Source organism: Schistocerca serialis, chromosome 2 (assembly GCF_023864345.2).
Source record: "Schistocerca serialis cubense isolate TAMUIC-IGC-003099 chromosome 2, iqSchSeri2.2, whole genome shotgun sequence".
Classification (NCBI taxonomy): Eukaryota; Metazoa; Arthropoda; class Insecta; order Orthoptera; family Acrididae; genus Schistocerca; species Schistocerca serialis.
In genome coordinates this window covers 46,079,027-46,101,628 of record NC_064639.1, presented here as the reverse complement: position 1 = coordinate 46,101,628, position 22,602 = coordinate 46,079,027, and positions in this window count along the sequence as shown.

Sequence of the window (22,602 nt, the reverse complement as noted above, 5' to 3'; positions counted from 1 at the left end):
TTTCTGAAATCATTGGGGAAGGTGGCAACATAGCCACTATTCACTCTGGTGTGTAGTATGTATGAGTCTGACGATAGACCATCTGACTTTCTGGAAAACGTCTTCCACACAATTCAGAAGATTGCAAGAGCCGACAAACGCGAGAATTACCACGCAAACAGCTTAACAGCTCATTCATCCAAGTCGTTGACAAGAATAATATACAGCAGAATGGAGAAGGAAATTGAGGATGTTTTAGATGTCGATCAGTTTGGCTTTAGGAAAGGTAAAGGCACCAGAGGGGCAGCTCTGACGCTGCGACTGATAATAGAAGCAAGACTGAAGAAAAATCATGTTCATAGGATTTGTCGACCCGGAAAAAGGGTTCGACCAAGTAAAATGGTGCAAGATGTTTGCAGTTCTAAGAAAAATAGGAATACGTTTTAGGGAATGGCGGGTGATATAGAATATACAGGTATGCAAGAAACAAGAGGGAATAATAAGCCTGGAGGACCAAGAGCGAAGTGCTCGCATTAAACAGGGTGTAAGAAAGGAATGGAGTCTTTCACCCCTGCTGTTGAAAAACAATCATGGAAACAAAAGAAGGGTTCAAGAGTGGAATTAAAATTCAGAGTGAAATGATATCAACGACAGAAATTTTGCTGATACGCATGAATTTACGAGTAGATTATTTACTGAGTGGCTTAACGTGGCCCGCTATTACTTCTTCTCCAGTCGATACTGGAGCAGCATTTCAACCCAACGTCCTTAATTATTTGTGGAAAGTATTCAAATCTCTGCCTTCCCCTATAGTTTTTGTGGTGTCACCGCCAGACACCACACTTGCTAGGTGGTAACCTTTAAATCGGCCGCGGTCCGTTTGTATAAGTCGGACCCGCGTGTCGCCACTATCAGTGATTGCAGACCGAGCACCGCCACACGGCAGGTCTAGTCTAGAGACACTCCCTAGCACTCTCCCAGTTGTACAGCCGACTTTGCTAGCGATGGTTCACTGTCTACAGATACGCTCTCATTTTCAGAGACGACAGTTTAGCATAGCCTCCAGCTACGTCATTTGCTACGACCTAGCAAGGCACCATATTCAGTTACTTTGAATGTATGCTGGACAGATAATATTGTCAATCATGTACCGTCAAGAGCGACGTTCATCATTAATGGATTAAAGTTAAGTATCAAACTAATTATGTCCGCTTTCTAAATTCTAATTCCTTGTCATGTTCCAGACCTCACGTCAGTATAGTTCTTCCCTCCTTACGCCAGCCTGCGTGAGCTAAAACGCGTGCATTTCGGCCTCCACTAGTAACACGGTGTTGGCTCTTCTGCCAACACAAAAGTTTTTACCCCCTACAGCTCCATCAAGTACCGTGGAAGTTGCTGGCCAAAAGTTTGAGCGGAGCGAGAACTAGATTTCCTAGAATTACATACTGATTTCTCTTCGAATTTCCGTACGCAAACAATCTGCGAGAACCTGACAAATGTATCAAATTGAGGAGCATGAGGTCTTCTTTTGCAAGAAAAGTGCTTGGAAGTAAACAGTGTAGTTATCAAAAACTTAATTAGTGATTTGAGGTAAAAAAATTGAAATATTTCACAAACAGCTGTGGCTAGCTATGTAAATGAAGTGTAAAAAAATATCAAATCAGAGGATAAACTGAAACTTCATTGCTTTATCTTGGCCGATATACTCTTACTAATAAAGAAATACCGATCGGTATTTAATAAATCTCTCATATTATACTTCATGCTTTCTGGAAAATAAAAAAAAAGATTAATAAAAGGGGACATATTTTGATATGATTTGTCTGAATGTAAGAAGTAAAACATTTCAGAGAAACATTTAACACGCCCGTGACTGAAGATCGAAATCATGTACAGCAATTGAGCTATGACTGGCATTTTAAAGTTAAATGTTTACCTTAGAATCACAGGGTTTTAAAGAGTACTGGAGGATATTTGTCTGGTGTGATTTCACTCAATAGTCTCCTTACATGACCCGTGTAGGAACATATTAGTTCTTGTACTCGATTTCGAACATAATCCAAAGGCACGGCAGATGTTTCTCCTGTATATTTTCTTAGTTTTAAACAAATCAACTCACGAAACATTTGACCCTTTCATTTCAAAACTTTTTATTCCTTGATGTCTTAAGACATGTCCTATAATCTTGTCCCTTCACTTTCACAATGTTTTCCACTGTTCTCCTCGTCGATTCTCCGTAGAAGCTCCTAATTTCTTACCTCACTATTCCACCTAATTTTGAACATCTTCAAACAATAGCACATACCAGACACTTTGATTCTCTTCTTTTCCAGTTCTCCCACAATCCATGATTCACTTCCATTCAAAGCTCTACTCCAAACGAACATTCTCAAAAATTTCTCCTTTAAACTCTTTATTGAGTTGTCCTTGCGTTGTTCATCAAGTGTCATTTTGTTTTCGGGGTGGCAGAGTTCCTTCACTTTGTCTGCTATGCAGTCCGTAATTTTCATGTTACATTTATCACTAATCTCATTTTTGCTGCCCCTTATTACTTATAAATTTATGGGTAGTAAAATGTCATATTTTTTTACTGACGGCGGCATCCTTTTCACTTATTTCATGCCTGATGTGACAAATTATGTATCACATGTCGTACCACAGCAAAACCAACACAGCACGTCAGGCTCCATTCTCCCACAGACAGATTACTGGTATAGAGCGGCAAAGCTCTGCAGTCCAGAAATAAGTCTTCTTTTCGTGTCCCAACACACAACGCTGTCTGCCGCAGCGAAACAGGTGGCAGCGCATTTTATTCTGTCCCGCGGAGGAGAGTTACCGCCGGCCGATGGCAGCAGCGCCGCAGTGCGCTCAGCCAGCAAGGTGGGGGAATCCCCGAATCCCCTGAGCGTCAGCGTCGCCTCCTTCTCCTCCCGTAGGACAGGCGCCACAAGCCACGGGGAAGTCCCTAATTTACGAGCCCTGAACGCAACGTCGCACGGCGCGCCGTCTAGACGTGCCACGTAAGAGGCTGAGGTAGGTGTCCTTTGCGTCAGCGGAGAACTGCTCCGACACGGCGCCGTACGGAGGGGATGAGGGCAGAGTGAGACAGGCACCCGCCGAGGGCGCAAGCACGGGGAGTCCGCAAAAACTGACCGAAAAATAAAAACCCGAAGGGAAGACGCTCTTAGTTCGTGAGATCTCCTACTCCTCGCTTTCCGATCTTCTGCCTTCGACGAGAAGTGTTTTCCTCAACCTGCGACTGTAAACGCGCGTTTTTGTTACAGTGTAATTTCGTTCAAGTAACATCATAAACAAATGCCTGCTACGCAAGACACGTATATCGCAAACGCTGTGCACGTGACAGAAGTGCGATCGATTCGTACAGTAGCCGCCAACTCAAGTCGCTCGTGTTCACGATTTGTGAGGACAGATGACTGGAGCGAGACAGGACGGTGGAGAAAGCAGAAAATGAGGGTGCTCGGGGTGTGGTGAGTGATTTATTTGCTGCTCTAGTCAGTATATCGGTGTTCCGAAGTTTCGGCTGATAGGACATGTTGTGTAAATAAATAAGAATTCCCTTCCGTTGATGACAGGAATTGTCAGTCGTTGTGTCTGTAGACAGCCGTGTTCTGTACATTTACGTTGAATATTAGTGCAAACAAACGTATGTTCTACAACTTGTCATCGGCTACATTGGCCAAGCATCTGGTGTTTTAATACCACTGACAGTTACTATGATGTTAGATACCGTGTGGCTGTAATTAAAGGGCAGCTACTCGCAGAAGCTCCACTGTGGACTGTAATTATCGTTCGGCAGCGAAACTTAACAGACATGCTAATGTGTTAGTATGAAACTAAAGTACACTGTAACAAAAATTAGTTCCAGTTTTGCCCACCGGGTGCAAATCTGGCTCTGAACACCATTTGTATCACAGTGTGAACTCTGTCTTGCAATATAAAAACCCATAACGTGAGTCGACAGTATAGCTTTCGAGAGGAGAGACCATGAACTGTTAGTGAAACTGTTCTACGTGAACGATGGCACTTATAGTGCGGCACTGAGAGAGATTGCCGACTGAAGGCTCTGAGAAGAGGCCCTTGGTTTAAGAAAGATGATACTCAAATTCTAAAACACAATTGAGCTTGGTGTGCCACATGGAAGAGAAAGGCATCGTATCCAAGTGGAGTCCACTACACACAGGAAGCGGCTACACGGGTAGCGGGGGCTGTGTGGAAGGGTCTCGTGGTTAGAGGGTCTCTAGAAACCACAGAAAGGGCGTCTGTCTAAAAGGGGGCAGGTAAAACACAGTAAAGTAGTTTTAGAAGACGTCGGTATTGTAGTTGTAAATTGTCGTAGCTGTGTTGGGAAAGAACCAGAGCTCCAACCCCTAATAGAAAGCACTGAAGCTCACATGGTTATAGGTGCAGAAAGCTGGCTAAAGCCGGAAATAAGCTCAGCCGAAATTCTTTCAAACGATGTAACAGTGTTAAGAAAGGATAGATTAAATGTAGTTGGTGGTGGAGTATTTATTGCTGTCAGAAGTAGTTTACCATATAGTGAAATTGAAGTAGATAGTTCCTGCGAAATGGTACGGGTAGAGGTTATACTTGACAATCGGACTAAACTATTAACTGGATCATTTTACCGAACGCCCGACTGAGAAGATATAGTTGCTGAACAGTTCAAAGAAAACTTGAGTCTTATTTCAAATAGGTACCCCACTCATACAATTATAGTCAGTGGTGACTTCAATCTACCCTCGATATGCTGGAAAATTTATACGTCTAAAGCCGGCAGCAGGCGTAAAACGTCATCCGAAATTGTACTGAATGCTTTCTCAGAAAATTATTTTGGACAATTAGTTCATGAGCCTACACGAAGCGTAAATGGTTGCGGAAGCATATTTGATCTCTTAGCAACAAATAATCCTGGACAAATAGCGACACCCACAATCATCAAAAAGAAACGCAAAGTACATCTATTTAAAAAAAAGCTGATAAAAATGCTCTTAACGCCTTTGTAAGAGACAGTCTCCACTCCTTCCGATCTGATCACGTAAGCATAGAAAAGATGTGGAATGATTTCAAAGAGATAGTATCGACGGCAGTTGAGAGATATATACCACATACATTAATAAGTGATAGTATTGATCCCCATGGTGCACAAAACGAGTCAGATCGCTGTTGCAGAAGCAACGAGAAAAGCATGCGAAATTTAAAAGAACGCAAAATCCCGAAGATTGGCAAAGTTTTGCAGAAGTTCGAAATATGGCGTGTGCTTCAACGCGAGATGCTTTTAACAATTTCCACAACGAATCTCTGTCACAGAATCTGACGGAAAACCCAAAGAGATTCTGGTCATATATAAAGCACACCAATGGCAAGACGCAATCAATACCTTCATTTTGCAATAACAACGGTGAAGTCACTGATGACAGTGCTAACAAAGAAGAGTTATTAAATACAATTTTCCGAAACTGCTTCACCAAGAAGACGAAGTAAATATTCCCGAATTACAATCAAGAACAACTACGAAGATGAGAAACATGGAAGTAGATATTCTCGGTGTTGCAAAGCAGCTTAAATCACTTAATAAAAGCAAGGCTTCCGGTCCTGATGGTATACCAGTCAGGTTCCTTTCAGAGTATGCAGATGCAATAGCTCCATATTTAGCAATTATGCACAACCGTTTGCTCACAGAAAGTTCCGTAACTAAAGACTGCAAAATTGCTCAAGTAACACCAATACCCAAAAAGGGAAATAGAAGTAATCCGCTGAATTACAGGTCCATACCACTAACGTTGATTTGCAGTAGGGTTTTGGAACATATACTGTATTCGAAAGTCATGAAGTACCTCGAAGAAAACGATTTATTGACACATAGTCAGCACGGTTTCAGAAAATATCGTTCTTGCGAAACACAACTAGCTCTTTATACTCATGAAGTAATGAGTGTTATCGACAGGGTACGTCAAATTGACTCCATATTTTTAGATTTTCAGAAGGCTTTCGACACCGTTGCTCACAAGTGTCTTCTAACCAAACTGCGTGCCTATGGAATATCGCCTCAGTTGTGCGACTGGATTCGTGATTTACTGTCAGAAATGTCACAGTTCGTAGTAACAGATGGAAAGTCATCGAGTAAAACAGAACTAATATCCGGCGTTCCCCAAGGAAGTGTTATTGGCCCTCTATTGCTCCTGATGTATAATAACGACATAGGGGACAATCTGAGTAGCCCTCTTAGATTATTTTCTGATGATGCTGTCGTTTACCATCTTGTAAAGTCATCAAATGACCAAAACTAATTGCAAAATGATTTAGATAAGATATCTGCTTGGTGTGAAGAGTAGCAATTGGCCCCGAAGTGTGAAGTTATTCACATGAGTACTAAAAGAAATCCGCTAAATTTCGATTACGCTATAACTCCTACAAATCAGAAGGCTGTAAATTCAAATACTTAGGGATTAGTATTACAAATAACGTAAATTGGAACGATCACATAGATAATGTTGTGGGTAGAGCAAACCAAAGACTGCGATTCATTGGCAGAACACTTAGAAGGTGCAACAGGTCTACCAAAGAGACTGCTAACACTACGCTTGTTCGCCCCATTCTGGAGTATTGCTGTGTGGTGTGGGACCCGCATCAGGTGGGACTGACGGATGACATCGAAAAAGTACAAAAAAGGGCAGCTTGTTTTGTATTATTGCGAAACAGGGTAGATAGTGTCACAGACATGATACGTGAATTGAAGTGGCAATAATTAAAACAAAGGCGTTTTTCGTTGAGACACGACTTTTCATGAAATTTCAATCACAAGTTTTCTCCTTCGATTGCAAAAACATTCTGTTGCCACCCACCTACATAGGGAGAAATGATCATCACGATTAAATAAGAGCAATCACGGCTCGCACAGAAAAATTTGAGTGCTTGTTTTTCGCGCCTGCCGTTCGAGAGTGGAACGATAGAGAGACAGTTTGAAGGTGGTTTTTGAACCCTCTGACAGGCACTTAATTGTGAATGGTAGAGTAATGACGTAGTTATAGATGTAGATGTAGGTCATTGACGAGGTTGCTCCCCGGATAGTGTAGCGTCACGAGGATTGTCCATCCCATGTTCAACATTACGGAAAGTTTTGCCGTCTGCTTTACACTGGTACAAGATCCATATGTACAGAAACTGAAACCTCACCATCCGTAGCAACGGTCTGAGTTTGTTCTTCTGTTTCTGGCACTGGTCTAATTTGGTGACACGCAGCTATTGAACTGACTGTTGTTCCCTGAGAGCCATTGCATTCTCCGTATGTGACTTCAGTGTGGGCTTACACGCACCTTTATTGTCGGTCCGTCCTCCTTTGAAGAGAATACACCTACAGGGCTGTGCATCTTATAGAGACCTCCTTGTATAGCACGTGATTGCTGCTATGGAAGAGCGCAATTGTGTGGAAACCACTGTTTCGGTACAAGATGGGGCAACACCTCATGTCGCCAATCCAGTGAAACATCTGCTTAATACAACCTTCCACGGACGTGCTGTCTCCAGAGGTTTTCCAGATGGGTCGCCTGCGTGGCTGGGCACACGTCCAGTGCCTGCTTGTTCTGGAGGCCAGTGTGCAGGCGCACGTTGCTCAGGTGGCACCGGGAGTGCCGCGAGCGGGGGTTGACCACGTCGTGTTACGTACGCAGCATCTCGTGGAAGACTCCAGTGCTCATACTGGAGCCGGCCGGTGTGGTCCAGCGGTCTAGGCGCTTCGGTCTGGAACCGCGCTACCTCTACAGTCGCAGGTTCGAATCCTGTCTCGGGCATGAATGTGTGTGATGTCCTTACCTTAGTTCTGAGTTCTAGGGGACTGATGACCTCAGAAGTTAAGTCCCGTAGTGCTCAGAGCCAGTTGAACCATTTTGCTCATACTGGACAAATTATGTAGGCGGCAGTTAATAATAAAATTCACATTATGCTTTTCTCATTTTTTGGCCTATTCAGCAGACGCCCCGTTCCTAATCTATTGCTCTCGCAAAAATTTCTATACGTTTTCCTTACATTCACATCATCAAATTTGCACCTGGTGGCCAAAATTGGAACTAATGTTTTTCCCAACATAAATTGTTTATCCATTAACACATTGGAATATCTACCAGGTATCGGTGCCATACGGTAATTACAGCCCATACTGTACCCACCCGGAATTTTGTAATCTTAGTGCGAACGAAACTTTAACAGCGAAGATCTTAATGTTCGCCAATCTCGTTGCTAAACGTTCATCCCATAAAATTGTTGTATCGTATCTTAGTGCACAGCCCATTTTGCTGTGCTTCATTTTTATTAATCCTACTCGGTAAGTTAAAATTTGTTCAATATGCATAGAAAGAAACCGCAGAGAGATGGTTTTTCATGGTTGGAAGTGTGTGCGTGTGTGTGTGTGCGGGTGTGGGTGGGGGGAAGTGGGCGAGGGGGGGGGGGGGGGGGGTTGAGCGACACGGGTGCTTGACCGCCTCGTGCTATGCCATTGCTGACCTAACTACTCACTCCGCTTACGCAGGGTGTTCGGAAATTCGTGTTACTAACTTCTAGGACTGGTATAGGGTAATGAGTAGATAATATTTTGATTTGGAACCCATGTCCGGTACGTCATTTGAAAAGATGTTAGTAATGCAATATCTATTTCAAGTAATTCGTTAAGCATGACCCGTTACACCACTTGTTTTACAATTCCAGTCGTTAACAGCGAAAAGAAATTGCTCGTGTACTAATTGATGGGTTCCCTTGAACATGATGCGGCACGTCCACTTGCAGTTTGCGTGTTGGGCGTCTCTCCTTGGAGCACCACTGTCAAAACGGTATCCTTTCTCGACACAGTTGCGTAGTTGTGGTGAAAAGGGTATGCGATGGAGTCGGACGTTGTGGAGAACGATATTTATAAAGGCGACAAGCTGCTCTTCCGTGAGTCTCTCCATTCAGAAGAGTCGTGTCGGTGAATTCTGCAAACGTGTACTCCGCCATGTTGCTCCAACACTCACAGACACGTGAATGAGGCTGTCCACCACACCAACGGAAAAGTCTTCAGAGCTGTTATCAATTAAACCATTGTATGAATACTCTTTTATCACTAAAATAGGTCTCCTCATTTACCTATATTACACACCAACTAGTGACAGTAAAAAAAATGTTTTTTATCATTAGGCCATTACAGTAACATACAATTGCAAATTCCACTGAAAGATAATTACGTTACAAAGTATGAATCAGGACAATTATCAACCCACCTAAGATGTGCATCAATATCTTCCACAACAAAAGGAAGATTTATAAGCAATAATTGCCATACGATTTGATTATTATTGCACTGGTGGCCAAAATTAAAGCAAAAACTGCTATTTCCCCATCCTGTGTCTAATTCACAGTATAACCACACAAACTGTCAACAGATGTCGATACGATCTTGGTCTGCACTCAAGATGTCATTCCGATCAACGGACAACCACGCCATCAATGACGTCAGGGCACCTATCAAGCGGGGTTGCGTTTGCCGGATAGTCCCAAATCCACAATCGCTGTGTACACAGTGACAGACTGTGCAGTACGGCGCAGAAAAGACACCTACAGACTCTCTGCTGTGGAGGGCCATGGGGAGGACGGAAGAAGGAGACTCCCGAGTTGATGCGGTCCGATGGCTTAATGTGAATAGTTTTGTTGTTCCGCGGGTGAGGAGACAGTTTATAGAGACCGAAACTGTATCACGTATAGGGGCGACGACGTGTAACATCAGAAAGAGTGAACCGTTATTTGGCTGCAAGGGCACGACGGTATCTCCTTACTACCGCACTGCAACTGGCATCGGATTCCCCAGCATCCACTGGACATGTTGTATCGAGACAAACAAACGGTGTACGGAAGGCTTTAGCAGAGTGTCCTTTATTGTTGGACACCTGCTGCCTGTTTACGTCAGGCGTGTCTTCACAGAAGGGAACGTGTAGAATGGAGCCGTCAACATGCCACCTGGACGATCGAACGACGGGCCAATGTTCGTTTCACAGATGAATCCCGATTTGGGCTGGAGAGTGATTCTCGACGGATTAGCATCTGGAGGGCGTGTACAACACGATTTGCCGGCCGAAGTGGCCGTGCGGTTAAAGGCGCTGCAGTCTGGAACCGCAAGACCGCTACGGTCGCAGGTTCGAATCCTGCCTCGGGCATGGATGTTTGTGATGTCCTTAGGTTAGTTAGGTTTAACTAGTTCTAAGTTCTAGGGGACTAATGACCTCAGCAGTTGAGTCCCATAGTGCTCAGAGCCATTTTTTGAACAACACGATTTCGGGACCGAAATACTGTGGAATGAGCTCGATATCGAGGAGGATCCCTAATGGTGTGGGCAGGGATTAAGTCGACCTCTTCATGAGATGGTACAGGTGAATCAGCCAGATTTAACTGCTGTTAGGTACCTTGAGGAGATCTTGGGATCTCACGCGCGGTTGTTGCGAGGTGCTTTGGGCCCAGACGTCTTGTTGATGGACGATAAAGCTCAACCTCGTAGAGCACCGGTGGTTGATGTTTTTTTAGAGACGGAAGATATTGCACACACGGTGTGGTTTGCACGCTCTCTTGGTCTGAATCCTACAGAGCACGTCTGGGATGCACTAGGGAGACTAGTTGCCTCCCACCAGCATCCACCAACTACTCTCCAAGACTTGTGAGCAGCTCAGCATGAAGAATGGGCGTCATTGCCTCAATACGAGTTTGATAACATCATTCACAGCGCGTCCCATCGTTGTCAGGCCTCTATTGGGGCCAGAGGTGATCATACCCCATACTGAACACATTAACCAGTAATAAGAATGTGTGCTCAAATCCGGTAAGTTGAAAAAAAACCAACATTTTTGTCTACCGTTATGCATGTTGCAGTAGATTACGTTTTGTACTCTTTACATGGTTTCTAGTTACTATCATCTGTTTATGCTGTTTTGTGGCAAAATAAACGCAACTTTGCAAAATTTCCGTTTGTTGCTTTAATTTTCGACACCAGTTTAGTTGTCCAGCTATGTTAAGGTTTCAAAATATACGTACGGCATATTGTTCATAAGGATAGATAACTGATCAACATTTTAATTTTGAAAAGTCTCTACAAAATTAAAGTTCGTATAACAAGCACGTGAGTTAATCGCACAAACAATGGTTTGTTTACATATCAGAGAACGACAATGAGTTTTATACAAAGACCCAGTAACTATTTTAACGGCTTTGTGCCGCAACAACAAGCTGTCACGTATGCAAATAGAGTTACCTCATAGGATATCAGCATTCAAGAAAACACCTTTGAAATGTAAATCTCTTCCCTGAGTAGGAGATTCAACGCAGAGAGTCGATACGCTGGCCAGCGAACTGGCTGATAGTAGCCAACAGCACATCCAGCTGCTGAAGAGCGCTTTTAAACACGCTTAACTGCACCGCAGTGCCGTGCGAGAAAATAAGAAATTGGCCACAAAGCGATCCTTGACCGGATTCAGCTTTCCCCAGCTGGAGTCAATATAAAGGTGTTTCCTGGTGATGTACCGCTCAAGATGGACGCGGTGAGGAAGACATAGAATAATACTGCTCCTCAGGCTGCAATTAAGTATACCGAAAATTCAACTTTTTAACAAATATATTACCTGAGTCAAATTACCAGCAATAGATTGAACACACGTATTGTCCCAATGTTTTTGTGATACAAGTGTACATGTCAAACAGTTAAACACCTCCTGAGTAACCGGATACACTTTCAATTATGAACCAAAAAATACTTTCTGGATTTCGTTGTCATAAACTTCAAATTCATTTACTTTGAACCAATAATATTTTTTTAGGTTCCCGGTATTATTATATGAATGAGTATTATATCTTCTACATATAATATTAGACAAGGTCTTACAAAGGAGGGTAAGTCATTAATCATTACCAGGAACAGAAATAGTTGTAATGAAATCAGGTTTGGGTACAGCAATGCCTACTTCCTCAGTCAGTTTAATAAAAGAAACAAGAACAGTTATAGAGAAATGCTCATTTTATCATTTATCGAACCGCTGGAAACTATTTATTTCTTGGCTTTCTAATAGGTGATCAAACGCTAGGACATAAACAATTGCACAACAAAAATTGTTTATAAAACAGAAATTACAATATTAGTCATCCTTTAAAAGAATGCACTGTTCTCTTAGGGACGTCTTAGATCGCTTGAAACTGACACCAATAGTTCCTGTCGACATTAGGGCCCGCCAGGGTTCGTGTCATGCGATCAAAGAGTGCCTGAATATGTTGTCGGGGAATACTCTGCCACGCGGGTTACAGGAGCGTCGACAAAGCATCAACTATGGCTGCAGGAGGACCTGAACGAGGAAGTTGCCGACTGACAATATCCCAGATACCAGACAAGTTAGATAGGCGGCAGATTCGCGATAAATCCGACACCATAAGATGTAGGTTACTATCTAGGTAAGCAAAAATAAGAATACGTCAGAAATTCATAAAAAAGGATAAAAAGCAGAGAAGAATCTCGTCATTTTTGAAAATAAAGTACTGAGAAAAATACATGGACCAGTGAAAGAAAATGAACAGTGGCGAATAAGGAAGAACAGAGAAGTCAGACAGTTATGCACAGTATTTGACATCGTAGCGAGTGTGAAAACTGAGAGACTGTGGTGGTAAGGACATGTGAGGAACAGAGAGGAGAACACGTTAATAAAAAGGGCAATGGATGGAGAAGCCGAGGGAAGGAGACCACTACGACTGCCGAGTACAACGTGGAAGGATAATACCGTGGGAAACATGCAGATACTGGTTCTGGAAGATGAACATGCAGCTAACAGGATGGTGTGGAAGATTGGACTCTGATTTGTGTGGCCTTTATAAGTAAGTAAGTAAGTAAGTACGTACTTAGCACTTCAGTTGGACCAAACTCCTATGAAACTTCAGTTCAGAGAAATATAGCATTTGAAAAGCAATTTTTTAGTTATAGGCTCGATGCGAAAACCTCTTCGTCTCAGAGTAGCAATTCCTTCTCGGTTTTCCGCATAGTCCATGTTTGATTACCATAGACTGCTGTGCTCGAAACGTACATTCTCAGAAATTTCTTCGTCGGATTGTATCGGGAGAACAGCTATTTAAATCCGCGTCCGACCATCCAGATTTAGGTTTCGTGTAATTTTCCTAGAAGCTCACAGGAAATGCCGGGATGTCTCCTTTGAAATGGCGCTGCCGATCTCCTTCTCCATTCGTGACGACCTTGACGTCGACGGGACGTCAGCACTGGTCTTTCTTCTTTCGTTGTTCTTCCTTAGATGAAGGCCGATGTTTAGCAGACTTCTCTTGGCCTGGAATGCCCTCTTTGTGTATGCTAATACGCTTTCTACATTCTGCTTGCATAGTTCTTCGTGTATTATTTTCATTTGAGAGTAGCAGACTCTCTTATCTTGATCTACTTCTAGGCCCCGAATATTGAAGTCTATCGCTGCTCACATTACTCCTCATCACTTTCATCTTTCATCGGTTAAGTGTCAATCCATGTTCGGTACTCATTAGAATGTTCGTTCCATTCAATATTCCAGTAACTCTTCTTCACTTCGTCTGAGAACAGCAGTGCCATCAATGAATCTTATGACTAATATTCTTTCACACGGAATTTTAATCTCACTCTCTTTTAATGGTACTTTTTTTAATATTCTCCATTGTTTCTTCGATGTATAGACTGAACAGTAGTGGCATAACACTGTATCTCTGCATCAGCCGCTTTTTATTCTCAGCATTTGGTTCTTGGTCTCCCATTCTTGCCGCGCAAGGTAGCTGTACGGTCACAGGCGCCTTGTCATGGTCCGCGTGGCTCCTCCGGTCGGAGGTTCGAGTCCTCCCTCGGACATGCATGTCAGTGTTGTCCTAGGCGTAAGTCACTTTAAGTTAGAATAATCAGTGTGTAAGCCCAGAGACAGTTTGGTCCCATAGGAACTGCACACATTTCCATTCTTACTCTCCCCCCTTGGTTCTCGTACACATTGCATGTTACCTGTCTTTCGCTATGTTATTGTGTTGGTCAGTCCAAAGACTGGTTTGATGCAGCCCTCCATGCTACTCTATCCGGAGCAGTGCTCTTCATCTGCGAGTAACTGTTGCAACCTACATCCATATGAATCTGCTAATTGGATTCATATCCTGGCACCCTCTACGATATTTACCTCCCACGCTTCCGTCCAGTACTAAACTGGGACCGAGCGAGGTGGCGCAGTGGTTAGACACTGGACTCGCATTCGGGAGGACGACGGTTCAATCCCGCGTCCGGCCATCCTGATTTAGGTTTTCCATGATTTCCCTAAATCGCTCCAGGCAAATGCCGGGATGGTTCCTTTCAAAGGGCACGGCCGACTTCCTTCCCACTCCTTCCCTAATCCGATGACCACGATGTCTGGTCTCCTTCCCCAGAAACAACCAACCAACAACAACAACTAAACTGGCGATCCTCCGATGTCTCAGAATGTGTCCTACCAACCACTTCCTTATTCTAGTCAGGGTGTGCAACAAATTTCTTTTCTCACCAACTTTATTCAATATCTCCTCATTAGTTACGTGATCTACCCATATAATCTTCAGCATTCTTCTGTGGAACCACATTTCAAAGGTTTCTATTCTCTTCTTGTCTAAACTGTTTATCGTCCATGTTTCACTTCCACAGATGGCTACGCTCCAGACAAACACTTTCAGAAAAGACTTCCTAACACTTAAGCCTATAGTCGACGTTAACAAATTTCCCTTCTTCAGTAATGCTTCCCTTGCCAATGCCAACGTACATTTCATATCCTCTCTGCTTCGTCCATGCCGGCCGCGGTGGCCGAGCGGCTGTAGGCGCTTCAGTCCGGAACCGCGCGACTGCTACGGTCGCAGGCTCGAATCCTGCCTCTGGCATGGATGTGTGTGATGTCCTTAGGTTAGTTTGGTTTAATTAGTTCTATGTTCTAGGCGACTGATGACCTCAGAAGTTAAGTCGCATAGTGCTCAGAGCCATTTAAACCTCTTAATATTCAGACATATCTTTCTCGTTCTCCAAAGGTCACTTTAATTTTGCTGTATGGGGCGCATATCTTTCCCCAAGTAATGTTGTTGTTGTTGTTGTTGTTGTGGTCTTCAGTCCAGAGACTGGTTTGATGTAGCTCTCCATGCTACTCTATCCTGTGCAAGCTTCTTCATCTCCCAGTAGCTACTGCAACCTACATCCTTCTGAATATGCTTAGTGTATTCATCTCTTGGTCTCCCTCTACGATCTTTACCCTCAACGCTGCTATCCAATATTAAATTGGTGATCTCTTGATGCCTCAGAACATGTCCTACCAACCGATTCCTTCTTCTAGACAAGTTGTGCCACAAATTCCTATTCTCCCCAATTCTATTCAGTACCTCCTCATTAGTTATATGATCTACCCATCTAATCTTCAGCATTCTTCTGTAGTACCACATTTCGAAAGCTTCTATTCTCTTCTTGTCTAAACTATTTATCGTCCACGTTTCACTTCCATACATGGCTACACTCCATACAAATACTTTCAGAAACGACTTCCTGACACTTAAATCTATATTCGATGTTAACAAATTTCTCTTCTTCAGAAACGCTTTCCTTACCACTGCCAGTCAACATTTTACATCCTCTTTACTTCGACGACCATAAGTTATTTTGCTCCCCAAATGGCGAAACTCACCTACTACTTCAAGTGATATGTGATTCTAAAGCCTTCCATTTGTCTTCCAGGCATTCCTGCTTATCCACTTTTACACGCCCTGTCGTTCTCGTTTTTTAGCTGTTTGTATCCCTTTCGCCTGCTTCATTTATTGCATTTTTATATCGTATGTTACCCAGTGATTTCTACTAGCCCTCGACTTTCCTGTAGATTACTGTTATTTTTCTCACTTTCCAACGTCTTGCACCATTTTCGAGGTTCGACATATCCCACGAGCGTGTCTTACTGTTCCGAAAGAAAAGCAGATCGTCATCTAACTGATCCTCAACTATCTGTTCCATTCTTCTGAATTATGATAGTAACAAACAGTCATAAGTGCCACAGTATAATATGAAACAGAGAACTCAGTACAAAGGTTGGATAAAAGACAGTGGAAACACTGGAGTAACATGAAGAATCTGCGTCAGATCGTCAGATGGGATCTGCTCCGTACGTGGCTCGTAACAGGTCAGCTGAAGTAGTGCAGTGAACGGCGACGCTTGCGTCTGCGCCACTAGCAGGGTGTGATGTCCGGAAGTGCGGGAGGCCAGTTCGAACGTCCTAAGAGACGGTCACTGCAGGCTACTATTGCAGTTTACCGCTACACCACTTAGTCCAACTCTGAGAAGGAAGCACTGATACCTTCTGTCACTGCATTCCATTATCCTTCATGCAATGCACGATGCCACACAGCGAACCCAGTTCAGGCGCTCCTGCGTGCGTGGAGGTATGAGATACTGAAACATCCGACGTATTCACACGATGTGATTCTGTGTGATTACGACCTGATCGCCAAAACGAAGGAACCTCATCGTGGTGTGCGCTACAACATAAATGAAGACAAAATCATTGCCGTAAGATGGTATTTGCAAAACGTCGACAGAGATGGACGCACTGACGGCGTACGGCGCCTTCCATCTGTGTGGCGGAAGGTGCTCCAGACGTGAGCCGATTATATCGAGAGCATGTAATACGATAAACGTCGGTAAAGTCTGGTATGAATCAGTGTTGCCACTACTTTCTATTCAACCCAAGTGTTTCACTAAGTACCCCGACTGTAAATAGACGTCTAAAGACTGTTGCGACGTTGACGTGTAAATGAGGGGAATGCTACTTCTATTGTTTCTCTCCACGTTCGAGAACTTAATCATGCTGTTATTTTTTTCTTATTCGTGTCGATTCAACCTATGTACCGCGTCGGATCTGTTGTTGATAGCAGACACGATCAGCATTGGAATGTACACTTTCACTACTACCATACACGAGTCCAGGACCTCGCAGAAGCAACTGAAAAGGTTTCCTTTGTTAAATACAGCTTCTAGTTTATACAGGGTGATTCAGCTGCCCCTACCGCTGTCGTTATGCAACCCGCTATGTAATAACTGGCCTTCATAAACCATGCGTAAGATTTTCATATCCTCTCTCTCGCCACGCGCAAGTCACTAGCCCTGCAGAAAAAATGAAAAGGCCACATTGGTAGGAAATTTAATGTAGTTAAATTTTGTACTGCGATACTTCTTTCCAGGAGCCGTAGTTTTCGAGTTTTTCAAGAAAAAGGTACAGAAATGAACTCAAACGCAGCGTCACTTCGACACTCAGCCCCCACCAATGAGGATTTCTAGTATGTTGTTCATGGCACTCCTACAGTTGAACAAATATCTGCGACTGTACGAATCATCTTCTACGTTTGACCTTTTTTTGCTCTTAATTGAATGACTTTACTACGCCACTGGCTTACTCAAGCACTGCGCTCAGATGCAATCTCTTCAGCTACCTCTTAACCACAGCAAACTGTCTTCATCGTAGCTCATACCGAAGCCTCTACACTGAGATCTAGGGGTGAAACGCCACACTAGTTACTAATCTCCTCTAGCATTCTACAAAGTTTTCCGTGCGCGTGACCATACATCTGGTTGTCCCGCTTAGATACTACTTCTCACGATCCGATCTACTCAACAGTAACTTCAATAACTTTCGCATACAGCACTCTTTTCACAACTAAAAGAACATAAAGATTCGCATTTCTGCATGCGATAAATTGTATTTTCGTCGATACCTCCACATGTCCCAATTTATCCTACCCTAATGATGCTTTTCAAACTGTACGAATGGCTGCAGGCCAAACACGGCCTCGACGTGTCTCCGTCCCATTCTTTCCAGTACACCACTGGCACTGGTTGGGCCACCTGTGGCAACTTGCCGCTGGCTCGAGACACTCGCTGCACGCTGCCACCGGGGCATCCATGTACTCTTTTCCCCAAACTACAAGTCGCACAGCCGGCCAGAGTGGCCGAGCGGTTCTAGGCGCTACAGTCTGGAACCGCGCGACCGCTACGGTCGCAGGTTCGGATCCTGCCTCGGGCATGGATCTGTGTGATGTCCTTAGGTTAGTTAGGTTTAATTAGTTCTAAGTTCTAGGGGACTCGTGACCTCAGCAGTTAAGTCCCATAGTGCTCAGAGTCATTTTTACAGGTCGCACTCACTTTTCAAAAAAAATTATCTTCCAAGTAAATTCTTCCTAGTGACTCAGAGCAATGCGAGGAATCAAAATAAGTGAAATAACTCATTAAATACAGTGCTGTTTGCTGACGGTCATATCATTTTTGAACAAAGTGAGGGTGAACTTCAGAGCTGCTCTAAACAAAACAGGAAGACTATGATGCTTACAGACAAATATCTCATAGAAATAAATATGCCTAGCTAGCAGACCTACTGAGCAAGTGTCCAACTGACAATACCTTGGCTGTGACATGTTGATTTTGATATCGATTAGAAAATGAGTAAGTACCCTAAAGTAGTAAAGCGATATACTAGGTTGTCGGGAGTCGCCCAGGGCATATGTAGAACAAACCGGAAGCATTATTTAGGGTAACAAGAAAAATAAATACCGTTGATGACTTGCACATACTGGGATGATATTCTTAGTAAAAACGGGGGAAGCAGTAATTTCCTCGGCATATTCCATACGATACTGATGATGGTCGAAGTAGAGAGGATATAAAATGTAGACTGGCAATGGGAAGGAAAGCGTTTCTGAGGAAGAGAAATTTGTTAACATCGAGTACAGATTTAAGTGTCAGGAAGTTATTTCTGAAAGTATTTGTATGGAGTGCAGCCAAGTATGGAAGTGAAACATGGACGAAAAATAGTTTGGACAAGAAGAGAATAGAAGCTTTCGAAATGTGGTGCTACAGAAGAATGCTGACGATTAGATGGGTAGATCACATAACTAATGAGGAACTATTGAATAGGATTGGGGAGAAGAGAAGTTTGTGGCACAACTTGTCCAGAAGAAGGGATCGGTTGGTAGGACATGTTCTGAGGCATCAAGGGATCACCAATTTAGTATTGGAGGGCAGCATGGAGGGTAGAAATTGTAGAGGGAGACCAAGAGATGAATACATTAAGCAGATTCAGAAGGATGTAGGTTGCAGTAGGTACTGGGAGATGAAGAAACTTGCACAGGATAGAGTAGCATGGAGAGCTGCATCAAACCAGTCTGAGGACTGAAGACCACAACAACAACAACATTCCATACGTTGTAAACAGCGCTTCTTTACAATTACCCGCTTGTCTTAAGGCTCCTGTAGAGAAACAAACTCGGTTTACATCCACAAAAGGTTCTCCCTCATTGCACAGTTTGGCAGCAAACCATGCCAAATATTGGCGAGGATAGTTTCTGATGTACAGTAGAGAGTATTTTGATGCAGTCTTCTCGCAATGTTATTTAGTTTTGTCCCTGGACGAAATAAAAGCAGTTTTGAATATCTTCGATCAAATTATTTATATGTGTGAAAATGTACATCGCAAGGTTCCAATATGCATTTGGGAGGAATCACTTGAATTCTGCACGATGGTAATCCTTTTTCATCTCGAAAAATCTCGTCGTATAATTGTAGATTTGTTTGTCCTTCCAACGAGTTAATCAACAGAGGGAAATAGCTCTCCTACACGCACGGCTTAATCACAAGAGCAAAAATTTTTGTTTCTGTTGTATGTTTCTCAGATTTTGCTGGGATAATGACAACATTTCTGTATTTTTTCGCGTACTCATCAATCGTTTTTTGAATCCTCGTTCAAGAAGTCTCAGTGCTCTCTTGTAGGCAGAAAGGGTTATGGTAGTTTGCGAGTGGTTTACTTTGTTCATATCCTGTCGTTTCACTAGAAATACTTTTGCCCCTCGATGGTCCAGGGTTCGCTTGTAAGACGATTTGTACTGGCAAGCCGGAAAGAGAACGTACGAATGTAAATATTTTATTGTACGTAAATAATTGGTTTGATGTCGCCCGCCACGAATTCCTCTCCTGTGCCAACCATTTCGTCTTATGGATGTATTCCAATCTCTTTCTTCCTCCACACTTTTTGCCGTCCACAGCTCCTTCTAGTACCCTAGAAGTTATTTCCTGATGTCTTAACTCATGTCCTATCATCCTGTCCCTTCTTCCTGTCAGCGTTTTCCACAAATTCCTCTTCTCTCCAATTCTGCGCAGAACCTCCTCGTTCCTTGTCATAACAGTTCACCTTCTTTTCAACATTCGTCCGTAGCACCATATTTCAAATGCTTTGAATCTCTTGTTTTCCGATTTTCCCAAAGTCCATGTTCCACTGCCAAACAATGCTGTGCTCCAAACGTACATTCTAAGAGATTTATTCCTCAAATTAAGGCCTATGTTTGATACTAGTAGACTTCTCCCGGCAATGAATGCCCTTTTTACCAATGCTGTTCTACCTTTGATGACCTCTTTGCCCCGTCCTTTGTTATTTTGCTGCCTAGGTAGCAGAATTCCTTAACTTCATCTTCTTCGTGACCATCAATCCTTACGTTAAGCTTCTAGCTGTTCTCATTTATGCTACTTCTCATTACTTTTGTCTTCCTTCGATTTACTCTCAGTTCTTTATTTTGTTCTCATTGGACTGTTCATTCCATTCAGCAGGTCGTGTAATTCTTCTTCACTTTCATTCAGGATAGCAATGTTATCAGCGAATCGTGTCATTGATATCCTTTCAACCTGAATTTTAATTCCACTCGTGAACCTTTCTTTTATTTACATCATTTCTTCTTCGAGCACTTTGTTCTTGGTGGTGCACTCTTATTATTCCCTCTTGGCTCATGCACATGCTCTATATTACCCGTCTTCATATGGCTCTGAGCACTATGGGACTCAACTTCTGAGGTCATCAGTCCCCTAGAACTTAGAACTACTTAAACTTAACTAACCTAAGGACATCACACACATCCATGCTCGGGGCAGGATTCGAACCTGCGACCGTAGCGGTCTCGCGGTTCCAGACTGTAGCGCCTAGAACCGCACGGCCACTCCGGCCGGCTATTACCCGTCTGTTCCTATAGCACTTCATACACCATAAATTTGAATGAGATCGGTGATGGCGACTAGGTGAGGTCTGCTCGTAAGTGTAAAATCAAGGAGACAGCCGAGAGAGCAGAGCGGTCGTCCAACGTGAGTCACGATTTGGTCTACAGACTCTCGCTGTCTTGGTTGCGTTATTCCATCCTAACGTAATAGCGGAGCTGCCTCACCGAGCGCCGTAAACACCACAGCACTGCAGGCAGGCGACAGGAGGGGCTCGTAGAACTGTCACGCCAGCAGCTGAAACGCGGTCAGCGACACGTCACGACGGAACTCCCACCATATTTGTCGTTAACAACTACGAGAAGTTCACACAGGAGTCGTCAATAATGACACACACACACTCACACTCCCACGCACACGCACATACAAGCAAATTGGTTACCGTATGTCTAAATTTCCAGAAGTATTTTGGCGCTTTTCCTCTGAAGCAGTTTCTGCACAAGTTGCATGCCTCGTTAGTATCGTCTCAGCTCTGCGACTGGACTTGTCAGATAGGTGACAGTTGCACAGTTGGTAGTAACTGACGGAAAGCCATCGACTAAAACAGAAGTGATCTCCACCGTTCCAAAAGCAAGTGTTTATAGGCCATCCCTAATATGTGTAACAGATTTAAGAGACATGTTTTCATGAGGTGAGGTTCAACAGCCGTAAAGCATTTTATAAAATGCATTTTAACATTCAACTGTTTATTGGTCCTATTAGTTGTCTATCAGTTCCGGGTATGTACCGTCATCCAGGATGTAGGGTACAAAAGATCCCGTTTGACGAAAGTCTTGTTTTACCTTTGATTATTTGATATGAGATATGACTGTCACTATTCTAAGAGAAATTATCTCAGGTGCTTGTACAATTTCACTAGATAATTTCGATGTTGTTCAGCTTCAAAGAAATATGGGATGCTTTTAACTAACTCGTTGTACCCTTTATTTTGGGTGATGGTTAATAACCTAAACCGGTAGATAACTAACGAGCCAAACAAACGGCTGATGGTTAAGATGCTTCTCACAAAATTTAGGGGACCGTCTGAGGAGCTCTCTTAGGTTATCTCCAGGTGATGTTGTCCTTTACTGTCTAGCAAAGTCATCATCAGATGGTCAGACACAATCGAAAAATTATGTATGTATGGGGCGAAAATTTACATCTAACCCTAAACGATAAAAAGTGTGACGTAATCTTCGTGATTATAAAAAGGTGTCTGTTAGACTTCGGTTAAGCGATAAGCCGTGCCAATTTAAAGTCTGTAAATACTGTACCACTAAATACAGAGGCGTTACAAGTACGGATAAGTTGAATTGGAACCATTAGATAGATAATATGGTGGGGAAGGCGAACCAAAGCCTGCGTTTTATTGATAGAAAACTTAGAAGATGCAGAACACCTACTGAAGTAGTTGCCTACACTATGCTTCTCGAGTTATGCAGCGCCCTATCGGATGTTTACCAGACAGGACTGACGGATGGCATCCAAAAAGCTGAATTAAAGGCAAAGGCGTGGCATCCAAAAAGCTGAAAGAAAGGGGG